The sequence below is a fragment of the Triticum urartu genome, chromosome 3A (genome assembly GCF_056163025.1).
Source record: "Triticum urartu cultivar PI428250 chromosome 3A, HENAU_Tu73, whole genome shotgun sequence".
NCBI classification, from domain to species: Eukaryota; Viridiplantae; Streptophyta; class Magnoliopsida; order Poales; family Poaceae; genus Triticum; species Triticum urartu.
This window is the reverse complement of record NC_141875.1, coordinates 295,015,035-295,030,616: the sequence shown is the minus strand read 5'-3', so window position 1 is coordinate 295,030,616 and position 15,582 is coordinate 295,015,035.

Sequence of the window (15,582 nt, the reverse complement as noted above, 5' to 3'; positions counted from 1 at the left end):
TGTAGATGAGTCCAAGATCAATGCTATTAAAACTTGGCCGCAACCAACCAACTTGCATCAAGTGCGTAGTTTCCTTGGTCTTGCGGGTTTCTATTGTTGCTTTGTGAAGGATTTTAGCACCACTGCTTCGCCTTTGCATGCTTTGAGCAAGAAGAATGTGCCTTTTCTTGGGGACCATCCCATGATACCGCATTCAATGAGCTTAAGAATTTGCTTACTCATGCTCCCGTGCTTGCTTTACCAAACTTCGACAAACCTTTTGAAATTCATTGCGATGCTAGTGGTAACAGCTTAGGAGGTGTGTTAATGCAAGAGAAGTGCCCCATAGCTTACTTTAGTGAGAAACTTTCCGGAGCGCAACTCAATTACCCCATCTACGACAAGGAGCTATATGCTTTAGTCCGTGTTTTGCATGAATGGGAACATTACCTTCGTCCCCATTAGTTTATTATTCAGACTGATCATGAGACTCTCAAGTATCTTAAGGGTCAAACTAAGTTGAACAAGCGTCATGCTAAATGGAGTGAATTTATTGAGTCTTTTCCCTATGTCATCAAGTACATCAAGGGTAAAGAAAACATTGTAGCGGATGCGCTTTCCCGTATATGCATGAGTGTCACCCAACTTGAATTGAATGTCATTGGTTTTGAGCATATCAAAGACTTGTATGAGCATGATGCAACTTTTTCCATTCCTTATAACAAGTGTTTGTCGCATGCATCTTGGGAACGATATTACCTAAAAGACGGATATCTTATGAGAGCTAACAAACTTTGCATTCCTGAGTCCTCTCTTCGTTGTTGCTTTTGTAGGAATCCCATGGAGGAGGCTTAATGGGACACTTCGGACGCAACAAGACACTCGCTACACTCTCCAAGAACTATTTCTGGCCAAAGATGGTTCGCGATGTCAATCGTTTCACCAACCGGTGTTCAACATATCGCAAAGCTAAGTCCAAAGCTCAATCTCATGGTCTCTATATGCCGTTACCAATTCCATACGAACCTTGGGAAGACATTAGCATGGACTTTGTACTTGGTTTGCCTAGAACTTGAAATGGGAAAGACTCCATATTTGTCGTTGTGGACCGTTTCTCCAAAATGGCACATTTTATTCCTTGCAACACGATAGACGATGCTTCACATGCTGCAAATTTGTTTTGTAGGGAAATATTATGTCTTCATGGAATGCCAAGGACAATTGTCTCAGACCACGACGTCAAGTTCTTGAGTTACTTTTGGAAGACCTTATGCGCCAAGCTCGGAATCAAGTTACTCTTCTCCACGGCATACCACCCTTAAACTGACGGCCAAACGGAGGTGACGAACCATACACTCTCCACTCTACTACGAGTCTTGATCAAGAAGAACATCAAGGAGTGGGAGGAGTGTCTACCAATCGCCGAGTTCGCCTACAACCGTGCAAGACAATCAACTACCGGCAAGTCCCCTTTCAAAGTCGTCTATGGATTCAACCCATTGTCTCCATTGGACATTCTTCCTCTACCGCTACAAGAGCGCATCAACATGGATGCGAGCAACCGAGTGAACCACCTCAAGAAGATGCATGAATATACAAGGCACACCATAGAGCGCCAAGTACAACGACTCGCGACCAAGCGCAACGCCAACAAGTCCCTAATGGTGTTCCAACCGGGTGACCTAGTTTGGGTACATCTCCGCAAGGATCGTTTTCCCAAGGAGCGCAAGTCCAAGATCCTTCCAATAGCCGATGGCCCATTCAAGGTACTCGCACGCTACAACGACAACGCCTACAAGGTCGACATCCCACGAGACAAGTACAATGTGAGCGACACATTCAACGTCAGAGACTTGGCCAAGTACCATGGTGATGAAGATCACGATCCGTGGACGGATCTCTCCCAAGGGGGGGGAGATGATGCGGAGCATCCTTCCATCATCCCCATGGACTCTACACCGACACATCAAGCCCCACATGGACCTATGACAAGAGCAAGAACACATGCTTTGGAAACCGAGGTGAACTCCTTCCTACTTAGCTTGCATATGGATACGAATTGAACATTGTTGCTACCTCACCAAGATACGCTATGTCTCATTAGGTACGAAGAGGAACACCACCAAGAGGCTCAGGAGCACCCCCCAAGGAGAAGAGGAACCACCCCAAGGCCATGCGGACTAAGACGTAGTGCAACACCAGCAAAACTGGAAGTCCCAGGTGACCCCGTGCGCATGGGCCCCCGAGACCCCATGCCCACGGGCTATCCAGGAAGTTGGCGCTGGAGCACCCCGTACGCACGGGCCTGTACCATGCCCACGGGACCCCCATGCGCACGGGCCCAACTTACCCCGTGCGCACGGGCCTCCCAGGATGGACGGCTGAGATCCCCAAACCGAGCCCCTCTTCATCTCTTTCGACCCCAATACTATATAAACCGTACCTAGGGCTATGTTTAGGGTTAGCAAAGTATGAGATGAGATATTTGTGAGCTTTGCTCCTTCTACCTTCCCATTTGTGGAATCAAGACCCCTTTGGTAAGAATCCTGGTGGATTTCAAGACCTCCTCTAGGAGAAGACTATCTTCAAGACCTCATCTCCTAGGAGTGGGAAGAACTTTGCCATCGTATCTTTCCTTTGATTGTGTTTGTGACTTGTGGATCTTATGTTGCTATCCTAGTGGATGTGTAATTGGGGAATTGTTTGAGTGTTTTCCTCTTTGTGTTCTTGTGAGTTTGTCCTTTCCCCCCTCCAAGTGTGAAAAGATCCCCCTCTAGGATTTCATCCTATATCACATGGGGATGACCTTGGGATGCTCCGCATCATAGGAGGCCAAAAATGGCAGGGGAGATGCCTATATATAGAAATGGGGGCTAGGGTTAGGGGTTTGGAGCATTTCGGAGCCCTCCGGTCTCGATCGGACAGTTCCGGACGTGAGGATGGAGTAGGTGGGCTATGATGGGTTGTGCAAGTGGACTAGTGAGCTGATAAGAGAGGAAGATGGGCAGCCCGACATATGTTTCCGGTTCTCGGAAACGTCCGACGATAGACTAGCTACTATTGCCGCTATATTTATCCGTTGGGGCATCAAACGAACTCTGAATGCGATGAAACTTTGCAGGCAACCTACTGACAACATAACTACACAGCATGCCAACTTTCAACCCATTCCGAGAACCTTTTCTGGCCACTTGTAAAATACTATTTGGAGGTGTCGCGGGTGCGTGCAAGTGTGTCTGGGCTCAGAATGGACAACGGGCGGAACTAGGGGAACCCGGAGAGATGCAGTCTTGAAAACATGAAGATGCAATGCACATGATGACATGGCCGGATGCAAAACGCAAGCGGATGACATGGCAACAACACGCATAACTGGAAGACACCTGGCGCAACGGTCTCGGGGTGTTACAACACTCCACCACTACAAGAGGATCTCGTCCCGAGATCTAGGATGTCACTGGAGAGAAACAGAAGAGGAAGAGAAGAGGTAAAATTAAGTTGCTTCTTTGTACAAACGAGTGATACCAAAAGAACCTTGCGAGGTTGAATAAATTGAAAGAAAGAATATAACAAAGATGAACAAAGTTGAAAACACTCCGTTAGAAAAGAGGAACAAGGAACCTTACTAGAGCCTTGTAGGTTGAAAGACCTAAGAAGAGGGTTGCAATGGACAATAAGTACATGCAAGCACTCCGGTTGAAACGAGATGTACAAGGAACGATAAAGATCCATTACGACAACACTCCGGTTGGAAATGGAAGGTAAAGAATATGAGCTTGGCAAAATGAAAGCACTTGGATGAGAGTACGATTAGAAGAGGAATGATAGACACAACACTCCGGTTAAAGAAGATAGAGAAGGAATAAGAATGATATAAATTGGACAGCACTCCGACCGTAAATGGAAAGAATTCAACATGAACTTGACAAGATGAGAGGATACTTGATGAGATCAACAACACACTACCTCTGGAACTATTGAAAGAATGGCACAAGGGGTAAGAATGATTTTTGACAGCACTCCGGTTGAGAAGGGAGGCAAAACTTGATAAGATGAGAGAATTTGAATGAATGACACGACACTCCGGTTGAATGGATAAGGAAAAGGAAATAACATGATCTTGGCAAGGCAAGATGATGAATAACTGAATGGAGAAGAAAATGCCAAATTCTGCCACAAATGAGCTTCGAAAGCACCCTTCCAAGAAGGTTATACGGAGTTGTTGGAAAACCAACAACGAAAAGAGTAAGCTTATTGTGGGCTTATGGACAACATCTCGAAATCTTGAGGTGAAATTCTGCCACTAATGAAAAATAATGGATTGGATTGATATGAACAAGGAGACGAGAAACTTATTTCACCGGGAGGATAAATGAAGAACTTGGGTCATTTATGAGCACCATAAATAGCAACAACCCCTAGGGAAAGCTTTAGGTGAAATATAACCCAATATAACTCCAATGAAGAGATTGGTGGATTTAAGATACCTCATTCTTGACAACTCGTCAATCCTGACACACGAAGGGAAATTGTCAAGAATGACATAACAGCACCTCGAAAGATAAAGAAGAACAAATTGCATTACGGAATGCAAGATGAAGAAGGCTAGAACTCCTCAAAACAAAGCTTGTGTTGAGCACCATGTTTATTTTGAGTATAGCTTGGCGAAACTTAACTTCGAGAGAAATCTTGAAGAACAATTGAAGAATGAAAGGAATCATTGACGAACCACCATGTAGAGCCTCCATGAAGAACTCCAGTAAGAAAAGGATGATAGAAAGAATGTTGAAAATACAAGGTGAATCCTTGTAATGATTTAGATGAATCCTCGTGGTGATATACTTCAGATATCTTGGAACTCTAGGAAAGTATGAAGCACTTGAACCAAGAATTTACTCATTGTGAACAAACTCTGGAAGATGAATCCATCACTTGGATGAAGCAAGAATAAGAATTATGTTATGCGTATCATTCACCAATTTAAATTGATGACCAGTAATGGATTTTGCATACTACTTATTCTCATAGAAAGTATTAAGATAGATATAGAGCCAACTTGGGAAGGTCTTCGACGAATCACCGGGAGGATTGGGAAGAATGAAAGAGTTGATACGATAACGAAGGAAGAGAAATCTTGAACGAACCACCGTAAGAATTGAAAATGAATGAAGAAAAGATAAAGAAACACCGGAAAGAATTAGAGAACGAATGACGATACTTGAGGGAATTTAGATATATGAGAACGAAGAGATCACGAGCTGATTAGAGAATATTTGAATGATGCACCGGTAAGATTTGGAGAACGAGAGCTGAAAGCTGGAATGAATAGTTCTGAGATGATGGGCTCCGGAGAATCAAACTGAAAAGACTCCTGAATTGCTCCGGATGGGTGAAAATAATTCTCACAATTGAAAAAAATTATGAGAGGATGGCATAATGCTAGAACCATGAATCTTCAAGAGAACGGACCAAGATTTAAGAGAAACTCTTCTTCGGTCTTCAAGATTCAAGAATGACGACGAAAAACACCACCATGAATTTTTGAGGCACTTTGGAATGAAGAATAAAAAGGTTGAGTGAAAGATGAAAACAATTTGAAACAATCTTGGAGAAAAACATATGACTGATGAAAATCCATTCTTACGTCACACTTTGAAAATAATTTGGGAATAGCTTCGGAAAAATAGAACAGTCAGGTAAGATCCTGGGAAAAGACCTGTGGGTCAAGGCCCACTCAAAAGAAAACACCGTTGAAATGATTACTTGAAAGAGAGATTGCACTGCTTGAATTAAATGTCTTGAATGAGATAATAATCTCCAAATAGTTTGAATGGATCTTGAATGAAAAGACGAGCCTTCTGAGATATCTTTAGCACTCCAGAACAAATGAATAGCGAGGAGTGAATGATTAAGAGGTGCATCGGCATGAGGAAGGATTTGAAACGAGGAAAGGATATGATTAACAAAGCTTGAATTGGATACATAGGAGAAGGAATAGAACGAAGAATGGTTAACTTGATGCTCCGTTAGTATCTTCCTAAGAATCAACGGATAAGAACATTGGCGGAAAAAAATGGAGAGACTTCACATCAATAAAATGGATAACGCATTAAGAAATCTGAGTCCTTGAAGAAAAAGGATGGGAGGGCGGGAAAACAAAGACAACTTGGAGCAGATGGAATGGAACCAACACTATTGAGAAAAACTTAGAATTGATTTTACGGATGTTGAAAATGATCGAATCCACTTGAAGAGCAAACACGCCGGTTGGAAAAGAATTGGAATGAACATCTCGATGAACGAAAAGGATTAGCACTCCCATAAAAATATGAGAACACCATTTAGGGAAGGTATGGAAACAACACTTGACTTCGAAGCAAATCGAATACCACAACTGAAAACGAAACAAAGGATTGGCTTGCAGAATAAGCCGGAACAAACATATGATAGAGATTTCGTCCGAAGTTTTTGTGGTGGGGCCCACACGGGCTCGATCATACAGCACCATCATGTACAAGGCAGTGCACATGACATACGAAGCGTCCCCGAGCCAGCATAGCCAAGGACTCTTTAAGACACAACGAGACCACTATAAAACCAACCGTGGATAGGCGGACCACTAGACGTCGAACCCCAATCTCATATCATGCATCTGTCAGAAAAATATCCTAGGGGCTACTTGAATTCCCACCTATAAACTCCCGAAACTTTCTGGTTATGCAATCAGGTGTTGGGGATACAGCGGAAGCATAATATCTCACCCAAACTAACAATCCCTACATCCAGTTGTATCCGTCCTTCAACACATAAACAAGAAACCTTCGGAAATCGTGTACCTCAACCTTCGAAAAGCATCCTTTATACGAGTTATGGAAATACTCCCAAACTCCTGCCCCAGTACTGGGTGGCGTCGAGGTTATCTCACCAACAACTGCATAAAAGAGATTTTTGATGTCGGCGAACTCAGGCATTCCAGAACTGCAACGAGAAAATTGTGACGACAGCACCTCGGAGCTCAACTCCCCGGGACACTGCCACAACCCCTAAATGTCAGGAGGCACCAAGAACAATGTTCTCGTCACAAGAATATCGGAAAGATCCCAAGATACCCGTGTGATCCTAAAAAAAATCGTGAAATTTGAGGAGAGGGAAGTCAAAACTTCTACGTCAGGAGGCCTCACCAGAGCGACGAAGGGACTGAGGAGTAAAAAGAATCCTACTCTCCGATATATATAATCCTAAGACCCAAAACATTTTGTTCTAGACTCAACAACGTCAGCGATTAGATCAAGCAGGGGGCTCCTAAGTTGGGGATGGCCCTGATTACCAACTTGTAACACCCACAATGCGGCTATATCTCCCACGTATCGAGGCACGACTTAGAGGCATAGCCGCATGGTATATTTGTTGCAAAAGGGGTAATCTTCACACAATCCCATGTACTGAATAAGAAAGGGATAAATTGTTGGCTTACAATCGCCACTTCACACAAATAACAAGTTAAACATACATCATCCAGAGTACAATCAAGGTCCGACTACATAACCAAAATAAAAGAAGAGAACCCCAAATGCTATATCCCCGATCGTCCCAACTGGGATCCACTACTGATCATCCGGAAAAGACACATAACAACAACCAAGATATTCATCAAGCTCCCACTTGAGCTTGGTTGCGTCACCTGCACTAGTATCGTTGGCAACTGCAACTGTTTGGAAGTATCTGTGAGTCACGAGGACTCACCAATCTCACAACCGTGAGATCAAGACTATTTAAGCTTATGGGTAGGATAAGGTAGTGAGGTGGAGCTGCAGCAAGCACTAAGCATATATGGTGGCTAACATACGCAAATAAGAGCGAGAAGAGAAGCAACGCAACGATCGAGAAGCTAGAAGTGATCAACAAGTGATCCTGAAACTACTTACGTTCAAGCATAACAGAAGACCGTGTTCACTTCCCGGAATCCGCCGAAAAGAGACCATCACGGCTACACACGCGGTTGATGCATTTTAATTAATTCAAGTGTCAAGTTCTCTACAACCGGATATTAACAAATTCCCATCTGCCACATAACCGCGGGCATGACCCTCGAAAGTTTATACCCTGCAAGGGTGTCCCAACTTAGCCCATCACAAGCTCTCACGGTCAACGAAGGATATTCCTTCTCCCGGAACGACCCGATCAAACTCGGATTCCTGGTTAGAAGACATTTCTACAATAGTAAAACAAGACCAGCAAAGCCGCCCGATGTGCCGACAATCCCGATAGGAGCTGCACATATCTCATTCTCAGGGCAACACGGGATGTGCAATCCGTACAACTAAAACCAGCCCTCAAGTTTCCCCGAGGTGGCGCTGCAAGGGGCTCTAGTTCAGACCAACACTTAGAGAAGCACTAGCTCGGGGTGGGGGTTAAATAAAGATGACCCTCGGGCTCCGGAAACCCAAGGGAAAAAGGCTTAGGTTGTTAGGCAAATGTAAAACCAAGGTTCGGCCTTGCTGGAGGAGTTTTATTCAAAGAAAACTGTCAAGGGGGTTCCCATAACACCCAACCACATAAGGAACGCAAAATCAAGGAACATAACATCGGTATGACAGAAACTAGGGTGGCAAGAGTGGAACAAAACACCATGCATAAGGCCGAGCCTTCCACCCTTTACCATGTATATAGATGCATTAATTAAAAATAAGAGATCACATGATATCCCAACATATCCATGTTCCAACATGGAACAAACTTCATCTACACCTGCAACTAGCAACACTATAAGAGGGGCTGAGCAAAGCGGTAACATAGCCAAACAACGGTTTGCTAGGAAGGTGGGTTAGAGGCTTGACATGGCAATATGGGAGGCATGATATAACAATTGGTAGGTAGCGCAACATAGTGATAGAACGAACAACTAGCAAGCAAAGATAGAAGTGATTTCTAGGGTATGGTAATGTTTCCTGAGATCCCGCAAGGAAGAAGAACGAGTCCATGAAGAAGGCAAATGGACATAGTCGAACGGATCCTCACAACTCCAGAACGAAACCGAAGCTAACGAGAGAAGCAACCCAAAAGGAAGCGAGCAACATGGTAAACAACCATCACATAAACATGGCATGATGCAAAACCAAGTATGATGCATGTGCGGTTTAATGAGGCATGGCATGGCAAATTGCACAAACAATACTACAAATTAAGTGGAGCTCAATATGCAACGAGTTGCATATTGACGAAACACCACATGACTTATTTAGTTCCCTCTCGGTTATTTACTCAACAATATTAATTGCTGTTAAACAAGGCAAGAGGTGAAACATATGAAAAACTACCTATCTAGACAAGTTTAAATGAGGCCGGAACAACAAACAACAATTCCGGAAAATCCCCATATGCAAATTTTAGAGTTGGTACTGTTCTGCCCTAAACCATATTTTAGAGTTGTTAAACATGCATAATAAGTGCACCATGTTAATCTAGGCATTTTTTCTACCCCATTTACATTTAAAGATTATTTAAAATGGAGCTACGGTTATTTAGTTATGAAATAAATCATTTTAATATGGCAATATGGCAAATTTAATCAAACAACACTTTAAACATAATAAACATGCATGAAAGTTGGAAATTGTGAAACTAGATGAAATTATAGTCATTTTTCATATATATATATATATATAAATCAATTTAATTCGATGCACCATTTGTGAGTTATTAAATGCATGATCTAGGGGGACTTTTCTGCAAAACTGTCGTTCTCTGGATAATTACTAAATTCGCATAACAGAAAAAACATCTACGGGCCGAAACTGGCCCGAACTGGGCTACACAGGAGTAAACCGGATACGAGCTTCCTCACATTGGGCCTGGCTCAATGGGGAGGCTGGACATGGGCTGGGTCTGGCAGCGGTTGGGCTGCGGCCCACGCCGTGGTCAACGGGAGCCAGGCAGGGGCGCGCTCGCAGCGAAGCTGTGGGCGGCGGCGGTGGGACTTGTGGCGGGATGGCGGAGGAGCACGATCCGGTGGCGGGGACGACGGATCCTCGGTGAGGACCACCGGATCCGGGCGGGGCGACGTGGAACGGGGCCGGCGCCGAGCATCGGAGCCATGGCGGGGCGGCGCTCCTGTGGGAGAACTAGAGAGCGGGGTGAGGGGGACCAAGGGAGGAAGGAGGCGAAGGGGCGTGGTGGCGCGCTGCTCACCGGCGACGGGGATTTGGCGTGGTGGGGTTCTAGCGAGGCGGCGGCGATGCTCGGCGCGGGAGGCGCTGCTCGGGAGTCGGGCGGCGCGTGCAAGGAGGCGATGGGACGGGCGGCGGTGCAGGACGGGCGCCTCGGGCCCAATTGCGGCCCGGGGCGGGCCGACTATGGGCTTCGCGGCCCATCGCGGCTGGGAGGAGCAGGAGGGCGATGTGGAGGCTTCTGGTTGGCCGAGGGGGTGCCGGTGAGTGAGGTGGCGCGCAGGGATTGGCTGGAGACACGGCGGCGACGGCAACAAGTGGCGGCCAGAGGCTGGAGCGGCGCGGAATCTGAGGAGGGGGGCTAGAGGTAGCTGGAGGCTAGGGTAGACCAAATTTGGAAGGGAGGGGGTTTATATAAGGTAGGAGATAGGGTTAGGGGGGTTTAGAGGGATTTGAGGCCGTCTCAGAGCCCTCCGATCGCGATCGAACGGTTCCGTGGGCGAGCAGGGGTTTGGTGGGCTACAGGCAGGAGGTGGCTGGTGGCGCGGAAATTGATGAGAGGGTAGGTAGGAGGCCAAAAATGGCAGGGGAGACACATATATATATAGAAAGTGGGGCCAGGGTTAGGGGTTTCGGGCGTTTTGGAGCCTGCGATCTCGATCGGACGGTTCTGGACGTGAGGATGGAGTAGGTGGGCTATGATGGGTTGTGCAAGTGGACTAGTGGGCTGAGAGGAGAGGAAGATCGGCAACCCGGCACATGTTTCCGGATCTCAGAAACGTCTGACGATAGACCGGCTTCTATTGTCGTTGTATTTATCCATTGGGGCATCAAACGAACTTCGAATGCGATGAAACTTGGCAGGCGACCTACTGACAACATAACAACACCGCATGCCAACTTTCAACCCATTCCAAGAACATCTTCTGGCCACTTATAAAATACTATTTCAGAGGTGTCGCGGGCGCGTGCAAGTGTGTCTGGGCTCAGAACGGACAATGGGCGGAACTTGGGGAACCCAGACAGATGCAGTTTTGAAAACACGAAGTTGCAATGCACATGATGACATGGCATGATTCAACATGCAAGCGAATGACATGGCAACAATGCGCCTAACTGGAAGACACCTAGCGCAACGGTCTCGGGGTGTTACAATTTCTCCCTCCGGGAGGGAAGTTCCCCACCGGAATCGCTGCGCCGGGGGCAAAAGTGCTCCTACCCAAGTTCCGCCTCGAGGCGGCGGCGCTTCATCCCGAAAGTCCTCTCCTTATTTTTTTTATGTCAAAATGACTTATATATCAAAAGATGGGCACCGAAGGTGGCCGAGGAGGCCACAACCCCCAGGGCGCGCCAGGGGGCCCTGGCTCGCCCAGGTGGGTTGTGCCCACCTGGAGGCCCCCTCTGGTAGTTATTTCCTCCAATAATTCTTATACATTCCATAAAAAATCCCCATGAAGTTTGAGCTTGTTTGGACTTGCACAGAATAGGTAGCTTGACATAGCTTTTCCAGGTCCAGATTTCTAGCTGCCAGAATTCTCCCACATGGTGTGTACCTTGCAAATTATGAGAGAAAAGGCATTAGAATTACTCCAAAAAGCATTATTATGGATGAAAACATCGTAAATAACATCAATAAACATGATGCAAAATGGACGTATCAATGGGCTAGTGGGCTGTGGTGGAGGGGTGTTGGGCTGCAAAGAGAAAGAGGTCCGACGATTAACGCGGTTAACCGTTGGGGCATCAAACAACCTCCAAATGGAACGAAATTTGACAGGCGGTCTACAGGTGATATACCAAGACCGCTCGTCAACTCTCGTCCCATTCCGAGAATGTTTTTCTCCCACTCATGAAACGAAATCTGAGAGGTGCAACGGGTGCATGTGGGAGTGTTGGATGCCGAACCGGACAATAGAGAAAACTGGGAAACCCGGACGGATGCAAGTTTTGAAAGACATGCAGACGAAATGGACATGATGACTAACTACGCAAATGGTCGCAAACTAGTAATGATAAGGAAGTGATCATGAACTACTTACGTTCAAACATAACCCCACCGTGTTCTTTTCTCGACTCACTCAAAAAGAGACCTCACGGTTACGCACACGGTTGGTGTATTTTAATGGAGTTTAGTTCAACTCCACTACAACCGGATATTAACAAATTCCCATATGCCACATAACCGCGGGCATGGCTCTCGGAAGTTTATACCCTACAGGGGTGTCCCAACTTAGCCCATGACAATCTCACGGCCCGCAGAGACAATCCTCCATCGCGGGACATCCGATCAAACTCGGGATCCCGGTGCACAAGACAATTCAACAATGGTAAAACAAAACCAGCAAGACCTCTCGGTGTGCCGACACCCTGATAGTAGCCGCGCGTATCTCATCTTAGGCCACGACTGGATTGTCCAAACTTCCGGTAGGCCAATCACAGAGTTGCCCCTGGCGGCCACCGGCGGTTGATAGGTTGGACCAACACTCATGAGGAGAACTAGCCCGGGGCGTTTATTAAGAGACCTCGGGGGTCGGTAGGTCCCTATACAAGTTTTTAGTTGTTATTAGGCAAATGGTAAAACCAATGTTGGGCCTTGCTGGAAGAGTTTTATTCAAAGCGAACTGTCAAGAGGGGCCCATAAACCCTCACCATGTTAGGGACGCAAAATCAAGGAATATAACACCGGTATGACGGAAACTAAGGTGGCAAGAGTGAAACAAAACACCAGGCAAAATTCCAAGCCTTCCACCCTTTAGCAAGTATATAGATGCATTAATTAAATAAGAGATATTATGATATCCCATGATATCCATGTCCCAACATGGAACAAACTACAACTGCACATGCAACTAGCAACTCTATAAGACGGGTTGAGCAAAGTGGTAACATAGCCAAACAATGGTTTGCTAGGATGGTGGAAAAGGTTAGAGGCTGTCATTGCAATTTGGGAGGCTTGATAAACAAGTGGTAGGTAGCGCGACATCGCGATAGCATCGAGACAACTAGCATATCAAAGATAGTAGTGAGATCCAAGGTGACGGTCATCTTGCCTAAAATCCCTCTAGGAAGAAGAACTAGTCCATGAAGAAGACGAACCCACGTAGTCGAACGAATCCTCACGATCGCAACGAAATATGAACTATTGAGCAAAAGCACAACCGGAAAGAAGCAAACAACAAGGTAAACACGCAACACGTAAACATGACATGATGCTCAACCAAGTATACATGATGCTACTCATGGGAAGAGATGGTGCATACTAGAACACATCAAAGCAAGTTTAATTGAGGCTGGAAACAACATAGAACAACTCCGGAAAGTCCCCATATGCAAATTTTCAAATTGGTCCAGATCTGAATAAGACATTATGTTGAAGTTGTTAAACATCAAGTTAAAGTGCACCATGATGATCCACGCGTCTTTCTAGTCAAGTTACATATAAAGTTCATTTAATTCGGAGCTACGGCCTAGAAGATATGAGCAAAACAAGTTAAACATGACATTGATGCAAAATGCTTACAAACACAAACACAAACACACCAAAACATGGATGCAACATGGCATGATGAAACTACATTCAAGACGAAGCAAGTTTCACATAGAGCATGCTTAAAATGGAGCAACGGTTCAACACATACACAGGAAACAAGTTTCAAACACAATCTGCCCAAAACAACAACTAAGCACTTTGCAATAAAGGAAAACAACATGCTACAGGAAACATATGGACACAAACTTGATATGCACTCCAAGTACAGATTACATGCTTCAAATAACATCAAGGTTTAGGTTCAAAGGCATCAGGATTAATCCAATATGGTTAATGCAAAAAACAACTTTATAACACAAATTATGACTTAGTGAAAAACAGGGCAAAACATGATTACTAAGCATCTCCATATAACCTCTAGATCAATGGCATTCATCAAGACAAGATGGAAAAACATAATCGATTCTTAGACTTGGTGAGAAACAGAGCAAGGGTGAAAATAGAATCATGATGCATACTTCGAGGCAACAAAAGTATATGCTACCAGAACATTTCATGGCATCAAAGGGCATGGTAAGCATGTAAATATCAAGCACTACAAAACATGAACACTGAGATACTGCTAGAAAACACTAGAGGATGCTCAAAACATCATGGCAATAATGCAAATGATAACAGATTCATAGACTTGGTGGAATTTACTGGACATGGCAGAAACTGCGACAAGTAGACATGTTTGCAAGCTTGGTTAACTCAACATAAAGGATATCATGGCATGTGAATACAACCAACAGCAGGAAGGCATAATTGTGCAGTTACTCATGGCAAGAACATGGTCATAGGAGGCGCAGAACACTAGCTATTCACATGGCAAAACTGAACTTACTAATAACATGCTGACAGAGCAATTTTAGAGCATGGTAGTAACAAGCTATAGCATGCCATAATTGCAAACAAGGGTATGGATGGAGAGATCATAACAAGATCTACAAAACATCCTTACTAAGCAGCTCCACATTGTGCATGGATCCACTAGTACCATCAAGTTAACATGGCAACATAATATAGCAGGTTCGTACTTAGCAGAAAACACAGTCACTGAAATCAGCAACAACAAGTACCCTACTTTGCATGCTTGTGCTTGTCACCATAGAGCATATAAAAATACGTGGATTGCACCACTGTAAAGAATTGATGAATATGCTCCTAAAACATGTTGATATGATGCTCAAAAGATAATCACACAAAATGCTATGGAAACGACAAATCGGCAAGTTTCAGCAATTTCCAACAGATTATATCATTTAGCACTTTTGCAGTGATGATTAAGGCACCAAGATAATCAGTAACATGCATTCAAATTACACCATCATATAGAGCACTCGGAGATGAACAATTTGATATATCACACACACGAAATGGAGCAATATGCATGGAGTTATGACATGGCAAAGAGGCACACATGAGATGAAAGATTCTGGGACTAGGAAGAAATTGGACCTCCTCATGGATCGGGGGCGGGTCAGTGGATTCGGGTCAGGTCGGAGGCAGAGGAGGACCTGGGCGGCGGTGACTCTCCGGCGAGGTCAGAGGAGGCTGGGGAGTCGGCGGCGAGGCGGCCCCGGTGGCAGATCCGGCCCCGGCGAGCGGGAACGGCGGCGGAGGGCGTGGGGGTCGCCAGGGAGAGGTTGGCGGCAGCGGGGCAACGCGGTGAGGAGGCAGGCGGCGCGGCTCGGGTGCGGGCGGCAGGCAGCGGCGACGGCCGCGGGCTCACGTGGGCCCGCAATGGGCCTGGCGGGCCGCGACGACAGGAGGTGGCGGAGTGGACACGTGGCAGGCACAGAGTGGTGGCGGGCGGCGGTGCGGATGTGGCCGGCGTGGGCGGACGCGTCCGGCGGCTGGAAGGAAGGGGTTCTAGGGTTTGATCCAAATTTGAGGAGAGGGAGG